A 17,548-nucleotide genomic window follows, 5' to 3' on the forward strand; every position below is an offset into this window, starting at 1 on the left:
GTTATTTTGGTCTTCAGATAAGGCAAGTTAAAAACTAAAGCTATATTGTGAAATTAAAAAGGAATATTCTATATCTTAAGAGGCTGGGATCTGATTTCAGCTGAACACAAGAAGTTAAATTAGTTAATTAAGCTTATTTATTTCAGAGCCGTGAGCAGGTATGATGCTGTGTAAATCAGACGGCAGTGGATTGAGTTATCATTCACTTAGATTGCAAAAACATCTGCATAAGTGGTCTGTGTCTTCCAGGATATAAGAGCAATACACATGCTCACAATAATTAGAAAGCAGGCGGGCACCTGGGTGGCTCAGTTGGTCGGGCGACTGACTTCAGCTCAGGTCATGATCTCAGAGTCCCAGGATGGAGTCCCACATCGGGCTCCCAACTCCATGGGGAGTCCGCTTCTCCCTTTGACCTTCTCAGCTCTCATTCTCTCATGCTCTCTCTCAAATGAATAAATAAAATCTTAAAAAAAAAAACAATAATTAGAAAGCAGACAAATAATGATGTTTTGGAAAAGACTGAAGGAAATGCAACCATCTAGATGGTTCTGCTAAAAGTCCAGATCTGTCATCACATTGCTACTTCATGATGTCTGTAAAACCCAGCCATTTAAGGACAATAACAAAACACCTACCTTTTTCTGTATACATCCTAAAAGTAATATGGTGTTGGCCTATTAAAAGAGATGTTTCTTCTACTTTTCCTTAATTATTATTCTGTCTCAGGCTTTGTGTTCCTCTTTATTTGGCTAACTGCAAGATTATGACAACAATCTCTGGAATCACCAATCATATTTTCACTCTATAACCCTTTGAACCATGTTTGGTGGGGTTTGGTAGAGCCTGTCATCTACACTCAGAGATTTGAAGCTCACCCCTAAATGAATGTCATGTGCAATTAATTTGCAATAGAAGTGATTTGAAGTTAGAATTAAAGCCAGATCTCTCACTGGTTTTCAAAATGAATGCTTTCCCGAGTCTAACACTAGAGAAACTCAGAAATATTCCAAGGTATTCAATCTCAGTTGTTGTTCCCCAGTTCACTGAGGGAACGAGGCATTTTTATTAGCAGATACTTTAATGACTGAGTAGTGTTTATCCTTACTTATGTGACTTAATTTTATTTTATTGAGAGGTATGTATTCACTTATTAAAATGATCTGAATCCCAAGATGTAGGCATGTTGGGAACTTCTCCTTATAAATTAGGCAAATGTGTTCTGGATAACTGTTATCCATCTATATCCATATTATCCATATAACAAATACTTACTGAGCAACTAGTATGTGCAGGACACTCAGTAGGTTACAGTGACTGGACTGACAGGCGTCTCTGTGGGATTCACTCGCCCTTGGGCTCATTAGATTCTAGAAGGAATCAATGGTCAAAGATGAAGTCTAGGCTCACTGGCATGCTCCATATGGCCCAAAGCGTCTGTGTCCTAGAGACCAGAGACCAAAATGCCTGCATCCTCCCACTGAAGTGTTATTTGGTGACTTTCCCCCCCACTTCCACTGGCAAGAACGGGAATGTCGATATTGGCGCATATTCTCCTGAAGTTCCAGCTGCTCAGAGGTTATTTCCTGAGGAGACGCTGGTGTCTAGAATAGAATGTTGTCTAGGACAATGCTTCTCAAATTGATGTAGTATGAGTGATTTTTCTTTCTTTTCCTTTTTCCCAATCCTTTGTAGACAGATACTTTAAAAAAGAGAGACATGCAAAACAGAAATCTGTTTTTTACTATGACTGAAACATTTCTTTCCACCTCTAGCTTAACTTGTAGACGCTACTCTCAGAGGCTGCCCTGAGGTCCTCTAGTCATACACATCCCGGGAACCCTCAACGTTTCACCTCACAGACTCTCCCTGTGCTGTCGTCTGACCTCGCCTTCAACCCCCAGGAAACTACAGGGTCCTCCTTTCAAAAATCCACCAACATCTCAACATGTCGGTCTCCATCACCAAATTCTCCCATAGCCCTTACTTTTCCTTCCTGACCCTCTGTCCCCAGGGACATCCTTGCCAAGGCCGCACTTCCTTCGTTCTCTGAACATGAAAATCGGTGCCTCTTTTTCATTCTCTAGTCGACCTTCTAAAAGCTTTCCTAAGGTTCTGGCCTAAATGTCAGACTCTGTACCCTTTAAAAATGTGAATGCCAGTGTCCAAAATGGAGTTGGGGAATTTCTTTAAGATTTGACTCTAACCCTGTGTGTGAGTGCATGAGTCTGTGTGTGTGTCTCCATTGCGGCTGGGGAGGGTAGCTTACAGGAGCTTCTAGGGGTGGTTGATAGTACTAACCCACCAGCTGAAAAAAGGAGAATGCCGTCATTAACACGGAAGAAGGAATGTACAACGTCTATTGTTTCCTGTCTTCTAGTTTCTAGCTTTAGATCCCTTCACTGTGACCAGAGCTTTGGTGGGTGTGAGGAGTCGAACTATACACACACACACACACTCACACAGGAAGAGCATTTTGTAGAAGGTCAATAAATGTGTTTCTTCTGCCAATGACAGGAACCTTCAGTCTCCGTCCATGTGTGTCCTCATCTGTTACATGAGATGGTTAGGCACCATGATCTATGAGCTCACTTTCACTAAAAAATTCTATAATCTTCTGACATTTCCTCAAATCCTTTTATGTAACCTACTGACTTTTCCCCGCCTAAGACTATACGTTAACCCCATTTTCTTAATTCTCTTCTAGCAACTGTGTTCTGATCAGAGGCCAAATAAATGACATTTGGAACTTCCACTAAGGTACTATAAGGTAAGATCTTTGTTGGGGGAGAGGGTTGAGTTCTTTGCTTTAATAAAAGGATTTATGGATTGATCAGTGAAATAGATTAATGAGAAATAGGGATTTCTAAATTGGTGTTTTTCAATATGATTTCTAATTGCTCTCTGTGCATCTTAATATAGCTATACAATAGTGCTTGATTTTTGAGTCTTAATGAAGATATTGTTTTTGCTTATTTGCTGATCAGATACAAAATTACAGTGAAAGCATGTTTGTTAAAATACGAAATAAGTTGTTTTATTTCAAATATTCCTTTGTATCTTAATTATAGCAATATGGGGTTATTGGAAATCAATGCAAAATGTTTGCATTTTTAGTGTATATAGAATTTTATAGCTCATCTAACTCATAGAAGCTTAAATGTTATCCCTTGATTTATATCATCTTATCCAAAATGCCATACAAAAATCTGATAGGGAATATAAAGAGTGATATTGTAAAAAAAGGTTAATCTCCCTTAAACATTGTTAATACATTCTCCATTCAGCAGTGCAACTAGCCTACCTAATATCCTTTCTCCCTTCCAAATAATAATAATAATACCATTATTACTATTATTATTCTGATGTTTTTAAAAACAGTGAAATGCCAAGTTTAGAATCTTTGCCTTCCCTGACTCCTTTATTGAGGCCGCATAACCCAGCTCTGGCTAACGAACTCTAGACGGTGAGCTCCAGAATTTATTCCCTTCCTGACATAGTAGAGCAGGGCTTCAAGAGCAGACTCTCTTTGAAATATTTTCCTTATGAGGACTCCATCTACCTACCTGGAAAGCTGTTCTAAAATTTGGAGCCGCTGAGTAATGACACAGTCAACGCCATTGAAAGGAGAACTTATTACTTACATATCCTGAGAGAAGGGCCACTGCCTGCCACCAGGGCCATCTGAGGAAGCACCAGGTTAGACAGAAGAGAAGGAGAAGTCTGAGAGTCTTTACTGGGAGTGTCTGCAGGAATAGCTGTGCAGAATGGGACAAACAGCCGAGAACTGGCCATTTGGAAGAGTGTAGGTAGGCGCTGGGTTGTAGAGGTTGTCTCTGGCCTCTGGGTCCCAGGTGCTAGGGAAATACTGGTGTGGGGTGTAAGAGTGAGAGGAGAGCTAGGAGGATACAGCTAGGATTGCTGGGTTTACCTGTGATAGGTGGGCTCCGGTCCTCGCCCTTTGCTATCTCTAAGAACTGGCTAGCTCTGGGAAAGGCAGTCTTTCCCTAGGCAGCTAGCTTTTAAGATCTCAAAGCATCATAAAATACAGGAAGTAAAAACCATGATGAGTACCCAGCACAGCCCCCATCTCGTAGTCCCAAAGACAGAAGCCCCAGCCAGAGATGTCGGAGCAGAAGGCTAAAGGAGCTTGACTCCTTGATGATGTTCTTGAGTTCTCGTGAACCTACCATCAGCTCTCCCGTGGTATGACCTTGATCGGTTAGGTCCCCTGAGCCTCAGAGCCGAATACAGACAGAGCCAGTTCACGGTCATTCAGATCCAGGCGCTGTGCTAGTCGTGCCTCTTTAACGTCGCAGGAGTACTGTCCGGGTGTTAGTATCCCCATCTACAGATGAAGAAGCTGAGATGTTGAGAACTGTGTCCTGTGATCATAGGTGTTACGGGCGAGGTTTGGACTGGACCTGTCAGGCGCCCTTCCCAGTGCTCCGCTGCCTTGATGCTTATCTTGGCAGTGTGTGGCGGGACCCCGGGCTGTTGCTGATCACATCTGCTGGCTAGTCTGTGGCACTGCCAGCTCCAACCCTTTGAACGCTTGCTCTTTGGTAACACAGAATTCCCACCAGATTATCCATTTATAAAACTAAGTGAACTGAGAATCTTCCCCATTAAGAAAGAAAAATGGAAGGAGAGCGAAAGTCTGGTTGTGGGGAATCAAAATGAATTAGAATTGCCTATGAAAGCAGGTGAAGGAACTATGAATTCCAAGGTGGATTGTTTTTGCTTTCTTTCATTCTTTTTTGAAGTAAACGCTTAGAACTAATGGTCTCAATATGGCCACCAAAATTCAGCTTTTAACCTACAGTCTTGATATGAAATCTTCTCTTTCTCACAGTCTCTTACTTTACTCATATTTATTGGGTTCAGGGGGGAAAAGGCAGGTGAAAGATAAATTATGTAAAGAAACTCCTTTCCAAAGAAATCATGCACAATATTGAATAAGGTACTGAGCTGAGTCGGGGAAGGACAGGGAAGGAGGTGCTTGGGTAATGGAAAAGTCTCTGGGCTGGAAAATACGAGAGGGGCAGTGCAGGTGACAGCCAGCTCTGCTGCCCTTAAAAATGCCATCTCACCTCTCCGGACCTTTGTTCTTTATTTGTAAATTGAGGGAGTCAGATATTCTGATACTCTCTTAGTGTAAAATAATAGCTTACCCTGTCGGATCTCCTTTGCAAAGTACAGGGACATGCTGTGTCTGCTAAAGCCACGCTTTCCTTTTGGCCTTTGAATCTCTGCGTTCAGTGATTTTCCTGTCTCTTTCCTTTCTTTCAAATAGATCTTGAATCTCCTCATTTCTTTCTATGTCTTCTGTTACGACCCTATCCCAAGTCATTCTGTCTTGCCTGGACCACGGCATGAGCTTCCTCCTGGCCTCCTGACGGGAGTGCTTGCCTTGCCAAAATCCTTTCCATGTGCCACAGTCCCTGCCTGGGGAAGCCGCATCACATCTCTGCCTCTCCTGCTTGAGACCTGCTCAAGACCCTTCCACTCCCCTACATCAAGGGGCACACTCCAATGCACAGCCATGACTTATGCATCAAATACTTTTCTCCTTGTTCCCCTACTCTGTCATCTGTCCTTCTTACCATTCTGTGAGTGTTTCTTTGTGTCCTTGCCCCCTTTCTGGGGCCCTGCCCATTCACATTTCAGCGGCTGCAGCCTTCCCTAACCACTCTCTGGAAACGAGCACTAGCCCAGGCATGCAAATTTAAGTCCTTCTAAAAACTAGACATTTTCTGTTGTGAAATACCCCGCTATGGTAAAAATACCTACCCCTACAACTTAAGGGATTTAGGCAAGACTGACAAATGCAGCCATGAGTGTTTGTTTAGGGTTTGCTGTTGATCTCTTGCCCTAGAATGATCCAAGCTCCATGAGAGTGGGACGTTGTGTGTGTCTGTGTTGTCGAAACTACAGTGCCTATAGGGCTGCCTGTTGCCTCCAAGAAGCTTTATAAATATTTGCTGAATGGATGAATGTAGAGGCAGAAAATGCTATGTCAGTTATCCCAAAAGAAGTTATGTTGTGCTTATAGATGTCTCCCATGAGTCTATTGCTTAGGAAGGAAGGGGGAAAAAAGGTAAAGATGGAGGGAAAAAAAGAGAGAAAGAAAGGAACCCCTCTGGGAAGAGGGACGGACAGCAGTGCACACAGAGGCAGCAGTTAACCTGGGAGGGATGGCTTTCGGTATTCTTCCTAGCCACATTTTTGGTCTATGATGAGGAGTGGCAGATGTGGATCTTCTAGATCTTACTTAGATTTATCAACTAAGCCTGGCACATACGTAATCAGAAATGTTTGTTGAGTGAAGGCCCCAAAGAATGAAATAATAAATTATTGAACTGCTAAGAGCCTTTTGCCTTTTTTTTTTTTAATGGGCATGATAATATTCCCTGGATGCCAATATTCAGTCCGTGTTGGTAACAGGCATTCCAAATACTCCGAGTGTGAAAAACGTTCCTTGAAACAGAATTGAGTTACTGTGCTCGGCATCTCCCCCAGAGCATTTCAGAATTCATTCCGTCTTCAAGTAAATTGTCACAGTGACTATCCAGAGTGGCACACCATGCTAATGTATTAAAATGCTGATGGGAAAATGGAAACGAGAAAAATGTCTTATCTGTCAATTAAATGATGTAGCTTCGTGGTTGGATTACAGCAACTCCGGGCCTTTTTGTTTTCTGCCAATTGAGATTTGACAGCTGTTTATAAAATATTTACATTCTGATTTCAGTCACATTGACAGCACTTTTGGGTCTTTGGAAGATGATAATTACATGTTAGGAAAATGTTAAAAAAATTTTTGAAGCTGATCTGTTGAGGGGGAAAAGTCTGTTTTTTTTTCAAATTGTGCAAAGGAAGGAAATGTACTTTATTAAAGGATATATTTCTAATAAAATAAAGAAATAATAGGTTTTTGTGATCCAGAGATACTGCATGTAATATGAAGGAATATTCTTCATCCTGCCTGTTCTGGGCACCTTAGCTTTTCTTAATCAGCCCTGTCTAGCTAGATACATGCCTCTCACCTTTTTTCACTTTTTTTATGCATCCATAACGTTTGTGTGGTATATGGGTAGGCAAATTACACTGAATTTGAGAGCATCCATACAGAATTTTGCAGATTAAAAAAGTGTATTGTTACTATTCAGAGAAAATAAGTGTTGAGAACAATATCAAGTACTGAATTTATATAGAATTTTCCAATAAAATACTCTCAAGTGTTTTCATGAGGAATGTCAATTTATGAATCGCTTCTTCTTATCAGGTATTAGGTTAGAAAGAGTGACCTGTATTTCTTGGTCAGTGATCTTCCTGGAGTTTTGACAGTCATTTTCTGGGTTATGCTTTGTAGGAACAACTAGATGATAGAAAATTTAAAACCTGGTTTATAACCATTCAAAACTTTCCTGCAATTGAAATTCTGTTTAAGAATCTAACAGCAGGGATGCCTGGGTGGCTCAGTTGGTTAAGCGGCTGCCTTACGTTCAGGTCATGATCCCAGCGTCCTGGGATCGAGTCCCACATCGGGCTGCTTGCTCCGCAGGGAGCCTGCTTCTCCCTCTGCCTCTGCCTGCCATTCTGTCTGCCTGTGCTCACTCTCTCTCCCTCTCTCTCTCTCTGATGAATAAATAAAATCTTTAAAAAAAAAAAAAGAATCTAACATCAGTTACTTTCTTTCACTGAAAAACACTATGTTGAAATTTCTTAGGGCAAATGATTTTGGAATTCAACCTAACTTTTTGAGTATGAGGTATTTTTTTATATATTTTTTAAGATTTTATTTATTTATTTGACAGAGAGAGAGAGCATGCACAAGCTGGGGCAGGGGCAGAGGGAGAGGAGAAACAGGCTCACCGCTGAGCAGCGAGCTGGACATGGGGCTCCATCCCAGGACCCAGAGATCATGACCTTGGCCGAATGCAGATGCGTAACCCACTGAGCCACCCAGGCTCCCCTAGTATCAAGTATTTTAAAACTGCATGAAAAGCATAGACTTTTTTTGCTAGCCATCGCCATGCATGTAGCTTGGCCCCCTCTAAAAAGGCAAAAGTGGGCTTGAGCCTATGTGTGGAACCAGGAGGAAAAGTATGGCTCAGGGCCCTGGGCCCACCCCCTCTCCACCCCTGCTCTTCCCTGCTCCTCCAGGGGCCTCGCTCTGGGACCATTCAGGTGGACCCCCAGCCTGAAAGTCTACCATGCCCCTTTCCCCACTGGGTCACAGCCGTGCTCTGGCCAGCCATTGGGCCCCAGGCGCACTAAAGGATGCATCTGGTGATTGCTTATGCCCGAAGCAGTAAGCAGGCCTGAGCCTCTGGAAGGGATTCTGGGGACCTGCAGATACAAAGCTGATCTAGAAGAACCTGGACTCCTTGTGGGCATTTCCCTTGCAGAAGGCATTTCATGGCCACAGGAAATCCAGAGTGAACCTTTGGATGCAGCACTTCTCAAACACGAATGTGTAAACACCTGTTAAAATACAGCTTCTGATTTGGAAGGGCTGAGGAGGGCCCGAGCTTTGGCATTTCGGACGTGCTCCCCGATGAGGCCGATGCAGATACCGACTGTGCTCTCAGGAGGAGACAGTGACACGACGAGACCACAGGGACATGACAGGGACATGGCAGTGGGTCCCGCTGCCTGGTTGCATGCAGTGCTGTACAGAAGTATCTGCTTTAGGTGAAGACGGAGACCAGGACCTGCCACAGAGAGCCGTCCTCACCTGCCAAGATCCCCAGCCTGGATCCTGAAAAGCACTTACTCCCAGTTCTGCATCAGGGCCCTTGGCCGTCTGTCCTACCAGGTGTACCTCTAAGAGCTCGCAGCCCCTTGTGCATGAGAGCAGCTCACTCTGTGGCTGGGCACTAAGTTGGATGTCCAGGGGGCAGGGCCCAACTTGGCTGTGCTCAGAGCATCCCGAAGTGGCCGCAGGGCCAGGTGTCTCCATCAGGCTTACAGCCTGTGAGAGCTCAGCACCAGCCTGTGCTCAGCCACACCTGCCCTCTGGGGGAGTGGCACCTCCGCCCAGGCCCCCCCCAGCCACAGAGCAGCTCTGAGAGTATCTGGGGGGTACCCCGCCCAGGTGCTGGAACCCCGCATGTGGGAAGCCCTATAACTGGGTTCAAAAAAGCACATTAGGGGGAAGTAGTTAATCCATTAGTTCTCTAGCAAGACTGCAATACGTTATGTGGGACTAGATGAAAAAGTATTCAGAAATGACCCAAATAAAAGCAGTGCATTAAAAAAAAAAATGACTACATTCTCAGAGAACAGTTGAATAAAAGGGAAAAGAACACCCAAATAAGGAAAAATAAAATTTTAAAAATGAACCTTTGGGAAACAAATACCCGTGTTATGCTATATGCAAAAGAAAATGCCACCCAAAGTTAATTAAATTATCAAAATATATCACAGAATCCCATTTGAAACAAACACACAAACGGTAGCTGGAGATGGGAATCAAAAATAAATCTTATGGGATGACCATAAAAACTTGTAACAGAAGAGCAGCTCTTGGCAACTAGTCATCGGGTAAAGTCGTAAAGGTCATTCATTTCATAAAAATCTGAGTTTGAAGGTGACACTTTTTAACTAGGTAGGTGACACTTTTTAAGTTAAAAGGGGTTTTAGACATAGCTCCATAACATACAGAAGTTCAGTCACATTCCAAGAGAAATGAAAGAGCTCGTTACAATAAAAACATTATAGAAAAGAATGTGACAACCAGAGGCGTAATCTTCCAGTTTTCAGCGTGTGTACAAGTAGAAGAAGGAATCAGTGCAGGGCGCCTGGGTGGCTCATTTGTTTGAGCAACTGACTTTAGCTCAGGTCATGATCCTGGAGTCCCGGGATCGAGCCCCACATTGGGGCTCCCTGCTCAGCAGGGGGTCTGCTTCTCCCTCTGAGCTCTGCCCTCTCATGCCCACTCTCTCTCATTCTCTTTCTCTCTCAAATAAATAATTAAAATCTAAAAAAAAAAGAAAAAGAAAAAGAAGAAGAAATCAATTCGAAGCACATATAAGAATGACTTGGAAAAAACAAAGATCTCATAATGTGATAAAAGGCCAAAGCTTTGGATGTGCTGTATTTACAATGTAGCATATCCCAGGGGGAGGAAAAAAAAAAAATTCCATTCACACAGCTTCTTCTTATTCTAAGACTGCAAATTCTGTCCGGTTTTCTTTACAGCAAAATAGTTGTTCAGTTCCTGCTGTATGTTCCTAAGATAGAAATCTTAGATGATCTGTACCTATGCTTTAATACACAGCTTCTTTCCTCAAAGAACATGCTGTCCAGTTTGGATGAGAAAGCTAGACACATTTTTGTAATGATGTCAGTGTTAAATATAAGACCAGATATAAGGAATATCACTAAGTAGTTTAAGTAGCAGAGACATCCTGACCCAGTGCTTGTCGTGGGCTGTAGATTTAGCGGCTTTTCACAGTGATAGACCTAGGTGAGCTTTGAGATCACCTTCATGAAAAGGATGTGCTAATGACATACCAGGGCAGAACAAGAGAGGTAACATTTTTGTTTAGTTTCGGGGACGTTGAAGGGGTGACATGCACAGAGACTTGGGAGAGGGTAAGACTTAACATGGGAAGAAAGAAACCTGTGGGCATTTCAGAGGAATCAGGGGACAGAATTCAGGGGCAGCTTCAGATATCTGGTGTGGGGGGGGCAGGAGACGGTGGGCTCCAAGGAAGGAGAGAGACAGAGACAGGGAGGAGCAGACTGAGAAGGACTTTGCAATTCTAAAGGAGTTTGGGTTTTATCTGAAAGATCAGTACTGCTGGAGGAGTATGAGCGGGGGAATAACGGGAGGAAAATTAACTGGGCAAAACTGTGTGGAACTACGGGGAAGGTGGGAAAAGAGGTCAGTCACTTTCATCAGGAACAAGGACTATAGAGACTGAAGAGGAAACGGCCCCCTGGAGGGAAGGGAGAGTAGATTCATAAGACAGCACTAAGAAGCCTCAGTCTCATTCTTTCCTGCCTCCCCGTGCTGTTTGCTCTCTCCTGCTTCTCTACAATTTTCAATTCTTTTGATGATTCCCCTTTCATATGTAAATTTAAAATGGATTCTCATCATAAAGAAGAAGTAGACAACACCCAGCTAGGTTCTCTTTTGATTTCTGTCTCCCCGTCCAGTCCTTCTCTTCCTCCAACCCTCCCTGACCCTAATTCTTTCTTCAGGTCTCCTCCTCTTCCCTGTTTTCCTGAACTCACTGCAGCCTGGCCCCTGGGTCCCCCCGGTTCACTGGGAATGCTGCTGCAGAAGTGACTGATCTCCTCGTAGTTGATGAACCCCTTCAAGGGTTGATCCCTAACTTTCCTGATGTCTCTGTAAGTGTTGTTGCCATTGGCCTTTTGGAAGATCTCACTTTCCTTGGTTGCAAATAACCTCCCTCTCCTTGAATCTCATTGTACCTCTTCCCCCCTTCTCAGTTTGTTCTCTCTCTCCTTCCTTCTTTCCTTCCTTCCTTCTCTCTCTCTTTTCTTCTTCTGTCACCTGCCTAAGTGCACATCCTCTTCCCTACCCCCACAAAGCTCTGTTCAGAATTCTTCTTATGTCACTTAAAGTCCAGGCTTAGACTATGACCTTTAGCCCAGTACCTCAAATCTGCGCCTCTAGCTTAGCCATCTTTGCCAAGTCCACATCTGTATATTGAGCCAGACAACTCTCTCTACAGGTTTTTGCCCCCTAACTCCACAACCAGAACAGCAGAACTGAACATCCCTGCCCTCTTGCGCTCCCTGGGTCTCCACGTCTCTGTCCTACAGTTATGTGCATTGTACAGGTGCAACCCAGAAATATCCCTTTACCTTTCTCAAGTGAAAATCTAATCGGAATTCTAACTGAGCCACTAGCTGTGTGACCTTCAATATTCCTTAGCTTCTATGGCTCTCAATTTCCTTATTTATAAAGTGGAAAAAATAGTTACCACCTGCCTCACAGAGGTGTTGTGAAGATAATAAATGGCACATTGCAAGCCATCAATAAGCGTTAACTGTTGCATTGTTTGAAATAGACTCCCTATCGACTTAAAGAGAAAAAAACAAAACTAGTCTTATCATGTCTTTTAATTTTTGCTTAATTCTCAAACTTCATTTCTCCCATTTCTCAACTTCCACCCTGCTCTCTGCCCTTAAAAAAAGATGCTCTTAGGTCTGTGCTCTGTGCGCCCCTCCCCCCCAGATCCCTGGTGCATCCTCCTGGTATTAGATCATGACTTAACCATGATCATTTCCACCGATCCTCATCCTCAAAGTGTTATCTGGAGTAGCTCTTCTTTTTTTTTTCCTTCAAGATTTTATTTATTTATTTGACAGATAGAGATCACAAGTAGGTAGAAAGGCAGGCAGAGAGAGAGGAGAGGAAGCAGGCTCCGTCCCAGGACCTTGGGATCATGACCTGAGCCCAGGGCAGAGGCTTAACCCATTGAGCCACCCAGGTGCCCCTGGAGTAGCTCGTCTTATTTTGTCTCCCCAGTTCTCAACCAGCTGTTCCACATGGTCTTCTGGAAATGCATTATCTTAGAGATGGTTCCTTCTCCATTGCCATTGATTGTGCAACTTTATCTGCATCTCTGTACCATCAGTTCCTTGGTGGTCGAGGCCACACTATTTATCTTGAAGTGGGAGTGGTTTTGAGAAGAAGTATGACCAGGGTGTGGACAAAAGAGAATAAGCATAGGACACACCAATGATACACCTAGAAATGGCTCTAGATAGAGGGGAGTCAACTCCCTTTCCTCTTCAGTTGAGTCTGAGAGAGCTGGAAAGGGGCAAGTTTAAAGAGGAGAAGGCAGAAGGGAATACGGTGATATTGAGGGAAAGTGAACCAGAGATGTGGGGGGAAAAACAGAAGCCAGCTGGTAGACTGCTCACCAAGGATTAGAGAGCTCCATGGGTCAGCGTGCAAGAGATTACCACAGGGGTGGCTGGCAAGAGAGGAGGGCTCATGCTGACCTGGTGATAAATTTGCATCTCCAGAAAAAGATCCTGAAGAAGAGAGGCTTTCAGTGTCAAGAATGAGGAAGGGACAAGACATACATAAATTTGTGATATTTAGGAAGCTGAGAGAGAATGCTAACATATACACACAGTTTCAATGAGTCACAGTATTTTGTTACAATATGTATGTAGTGCCATATATAATAGCATATTATAAATATACTTTTATATACAGTTGACTCTCAAACAACACAGGGCTTAAGTGTGCTGACCCCCTGCATGGATAACTTCTGACTCTCCAAAAACTTAACAACTTATAACTTGTTACTACATTACTGAAACCTTCTCAGTAACATAACAGTTGATTAAAATGCATTTCATATGTTCTGTATTCTATATTGTATTCATATGATAAGGTGACCTAGGAAAGAGAAAATGTTATTTAAAAATCATAAGGAAAGAGAAGATACATTTATAGGACTATAAGAGAATCTGTATATCAGCAAAACTGTGCAGTTCAAACCCGTGTTGGTCAAGGGTCAACTGTATTTTGATTATAATAGTACAGTGTTTATTATCGAAATATCGGCCATCAGAGAAATCAAAGGCTGATATGACATAGGGTTCAAAACAGAGGTGGAGGTGAGGAAGCAGGAGTAGGCTGTATAGACAGTGTCATAGGCAACCTTGATCTCACAAGGGAGCAGAAACATGGTGGTGATCCAGATAAAAGGGGACCCAGCGAGGATGGCATTTTGTTTGTGGAATGATGGATGTGATGGAGGAAAGAAGGGAGGACAAACCCACAATGGATGAGAGAGAGGTTGTTTCAGGAGTAAAGCTCTGTGAGAAGTGGAGGAAGGGAACCATGATTGGGATGTCTGTGGCAGGTGCAGGGCAGGAAGGCCGACTTCACAGTCATGGCTGCCAGAGAATGGATAGAAAGTGGTGCTCAGAAAAGGAAGCAGTTCCGAAGCATTATCACTTTTCTCTTTTCCCCAGCCCTGAGAGACTTGGCAGCAGGGCTCCATGTTCCCTTGAGTTTAAATGGTTTGGATTTAGAAGAACGCCTCAGAACAAAGCAAGCCATATGCCTAATGACTGACCTCAGGGGTGTTTCCAGACAGACCTCTGTGTCCTGACGCTGCCACCTTCCTTCACCTGCGGGGCCCTTGTCACTGCTGGTGGTGGTAGGGGCTGGACTGGACTCTGGCTGGGCTCCTGTGCCAGGACCCTGGGCACGCACAAATGTTGCGAAAATAAAAAAGAAGTTGCACATAAAGTTTCCAGGACACAACAAGGGAGCTTAAAGAGAAAAGGAAAACTAAGTGAGTGTCAGAGACATCTTTCCTGGGCATCTGGACACTGGTGACATTCCAATGAAGATGGGGAGATAGAAAGTGACTTGTGGTTTGAAGACAAAGTTTTTGAATTTTAATTTTTAACAGAATGGAAGCCCATGGAAGCCTAGGGATGTAGCCAAGGCCCAGCCTTTCTTTAGAAGCTGATAAACTTATAAAAATGCATTCCTTTCCACTTCAGTAAAGACGAGGGGAGATTTCGCATGTGGACAGGCACATTTCAGAACACGTATTTGCAGAGGCTATCTTAGTGAAATGAGATTTTATATTGGGAAGTGACATTACCACATTATATCAGAGCATCTGAACAAGGATGCAGAATGTTTGAAACTAAGTAAACTGAACTACTTAATTAAAATACTGCATTTCATAGTATCATGAATGTAATATAAAAATAGTATGTTAAAAATGTTTATATTATATGTCTTGATTTTCATATGGAAGTACAAGGATCCAAGGGCAAACCTAGCACAGTGCCTGGGACATGGTAGCTACTAGAGAATGGAGAACAAATAAAATGAGCCAATAAAGCCCATGTTGGCAACTTGTGTGGCTTATACACCAGTTCTCCACCTCGGAAAACAAAAACACAAACAAACAAACAAAAAACATCCAGTACATTCTATTAGTTTCTTGTAAACACATGTAATACAAAATTATGCTTAATGAGGGACACCTGGGTGGCTCTTAAAACCTCTTCTTTAGGCTCAGGTCATGTTCCCAGGGTCCTGGGATGGAGACCCGAGTGTCCATCTCCATCTCTGCTCAGCGGGGAGCCTGCTTCCCCCTCTCCCTCTCTGCTCCCTTCTCTGCCTACTTGTGATCTCTGTCAAATAAATAAATAAAATCTTTTAAAAAATTTTTGCTTAATGATAGTCCCATAATTAAGGAATTTTTTAAGGATTTATTCATTTATTTTAGAGAAAGAGCAAGCAGAATTGGGAGGGACAGAGGGAGTGGGAGAGAGAATCTCAAGCAGCCTCTGCTCTGAGCATGGAGCCCGATGCAGGGCTGGATCCCACAGTCCCAAGATCACGACCTGAGCCGAAACCAAGAGTCAGACGCTCAACCCACTATGCCACCAAAGCACCCCTATAGTTAGGGAAATTTATATGAGTTGATGTATCAATGAACAAGGCAAGACATTCTGAAATGCATTATAATCTAAGTGTAGATGGGATTGTGTTCCAGACAGTTGGAAAAAGATTAAGGTACCAAATGATATCCTTGAGAATTACCTGAAATAATGTTATATGTGCTGCAAAAGGGAAACATTCCTACAAAAGCACAAGGAAGGCAGGATTTAAAGCTGGAGGTGATACAGCATAGCACAGTGACAGTGAAGGGGGGTTCAGAGAAACTTGAGGAGTAGGTTTGGCTGAGACAGAATCAAGGATCCTTTGTGTTTCCTTCTTCCCCTGCCCCAGAATAGTCCCCAGAATGGGAATGTCCATGACCTGAGTGAATAACTCTAGCACTTTCTGAATGGAGTATAAAGAAACGGGTACTTAAAGCACCACCCGTGGACCACAGGCTTCAGCATCACCTGGGAACTTACTGTAAATGCAGAATCTTAGACCCCACAGCAGCCCTACTGAACCAGAATCTGCCATTAACAAGTTCTCTAGGCACGTGGCATTCAATCTTGAATAAAATTTGAGAGGTATTAGTCTGGCATTTAGAAACATGGGCTTTAAGGCAAAGGGACTTGGGCTCAAATCTCATTTCCACCTGGGTCAAGCTGATTTTCTGACACCGTTTCATCGTCTGCCCCCTGCAGTTAGAGCTATCTCATAAATATCGTCATCTCACGTAAATGAGATCATTACGTGTAAAATGTGTAGTGCCCACCCTTTAGTAAACACTCGATAAACGTGAGCTACTTTTATTATTTCCCTTCTGCTGAACTGAAGGATAAGGAAATGGTGAGGAAGAAGAGTTCTCCCCATGATCTCTGTCTCTCCGTTCCCAGTCTTAGACTCAGCAGCAACTTGCGAGTAGATCTGATGGTTTCTCTGAGTCTCCTTCGGCCACCAAATGTTTTTTTCTTGTACATTCCTATGAACAAGTCAGCTATCCTCTTTGAGCTTCCTTGTCCTCCCCAGAGGCATGGGATGGCCATATTAACCTGCCTTTGGGTTGTGAAAACAAGGGGGAGTGATCCATAAGAGAGTATATTGTTCCTTGTTCAAAGAGCTCGTATGGAGGATGCAGCATAACGGAGCCCAACTGGGAAGAATCATCTTGGGTAAGAGGCTGAACAACCACCCTCAGGTGCTAAATTTCGTCATTTGCTAGTAATGTGTGGTGCAGCGACTGAGGAGGCATTTCCTTTTGATAGGAAGAGACAAGGTGGGTTCTAGAAGCCAATAGGGAGGGCAGGAAGCTAGTTTCATCTTCCAAGACAGAAGCCTCTGTAGAAACATCCCAGAAAGATTGTTCCTGAAAAATATGACCTAGATTTTCAAGAGCTACCTAAACGTTTTGCTTTTTACCTTATGTCACAGCAGAAAAAGAGATACATTCACTGGAAGAGTAACATAAATTCAGTAAGCGGACCTAGAGGACAGTTTCTAAAGAGGATCACAGGAGGGAATGATGGCCTCTGGTTGGGTGTCAGCAGAGCTTCTGAGAAAGAAGATTTTTATGGTTGGCTTTGAGGGATGGATAGACTCTTGAGAGGGAGTTGCTGTCTTCGTGGAGGAAACAGCCTAGGAAAAATGAGTCAGAAAATGTTGAGGTGTCTAAAGGAACAATGAAGAAAGCTCCAGATTGCACAGGGCTGGAGAGGGAGAGTCTGTTGTGAAGGTAGGCAGGCATCCGATTTTGAAGGACCTCGATGGCTCAGCTCCTCATTTCTCTGCGATGGCCAGTCATGCACTCTTGGGGATTGGGGGAATGACGTGATCAGGAACGTGTTTCAGAACATGTATCTGGCATCTCTGTGTGATTTGGTTCAAATCAGGAAGAAGTTAGGGAGACCAAATCCATATTTGTGGCCCAGGAAAAGTAACCAGGCCCTGGATTTGTAACAGTGGGACTGAAAGGAAAGACAGTTTCGAACAGTGGCCTTTGGAACAGGACTCCTCCCTGTCAGCAAGAAGCCTCGATATTAGAGGAAAATATAATTCACTCACCTTACAGTTGCTGTTGCCAAGCTCCAGGTTTCCATATATTTTTTTAAGGTAGTGTGAGTATCAGAGAAAATA

At 43.3% G+C, this 17,548-nt stretch overlaps 1 protein-coding gene across 3 annotated transcripts in view; it reads left to right on the forward strand.

Annotated features, from left to right (window-relative positions):
* The window catches only part of CHRM3 (cholinergic receptor muscarinic 3), a 502,834-nt gene that overhangs the window by 221,437 nt on the left and 263,849 nt on the right, over positions 1–17,548 (forward strand). For all 3 annotated transcript variants that reach the window (XR_006608794.1, XM_004774777.2, XM_004774773.2), the window contains exon 3: positions 2,708–2,770. The gene's annotated coding sequence lies outside the window, so the exon portion shown is untranslated. The remainder of the gene's footprint in view (positions 1–2,707; positions 2,771–17,548) is intronic.

This window comes from Mustela putorius, unplaced genomic scaffold (genome assembly GCF_011764305.1).
Source record: "Mustela putorius furo isolate JIRA1106 unplaced genomic scaffold, ASM1176430v1.1 tig00001118_pilon_pilon_pilon, whole genome shotgun sequence".
In the NCBI taxonomy this organism is placed as follows: Eukaryota; Metazoa; Chordata; class Mammalia; order Carnivora; family Mustelidae; genus Mustela; species Mustela putorius.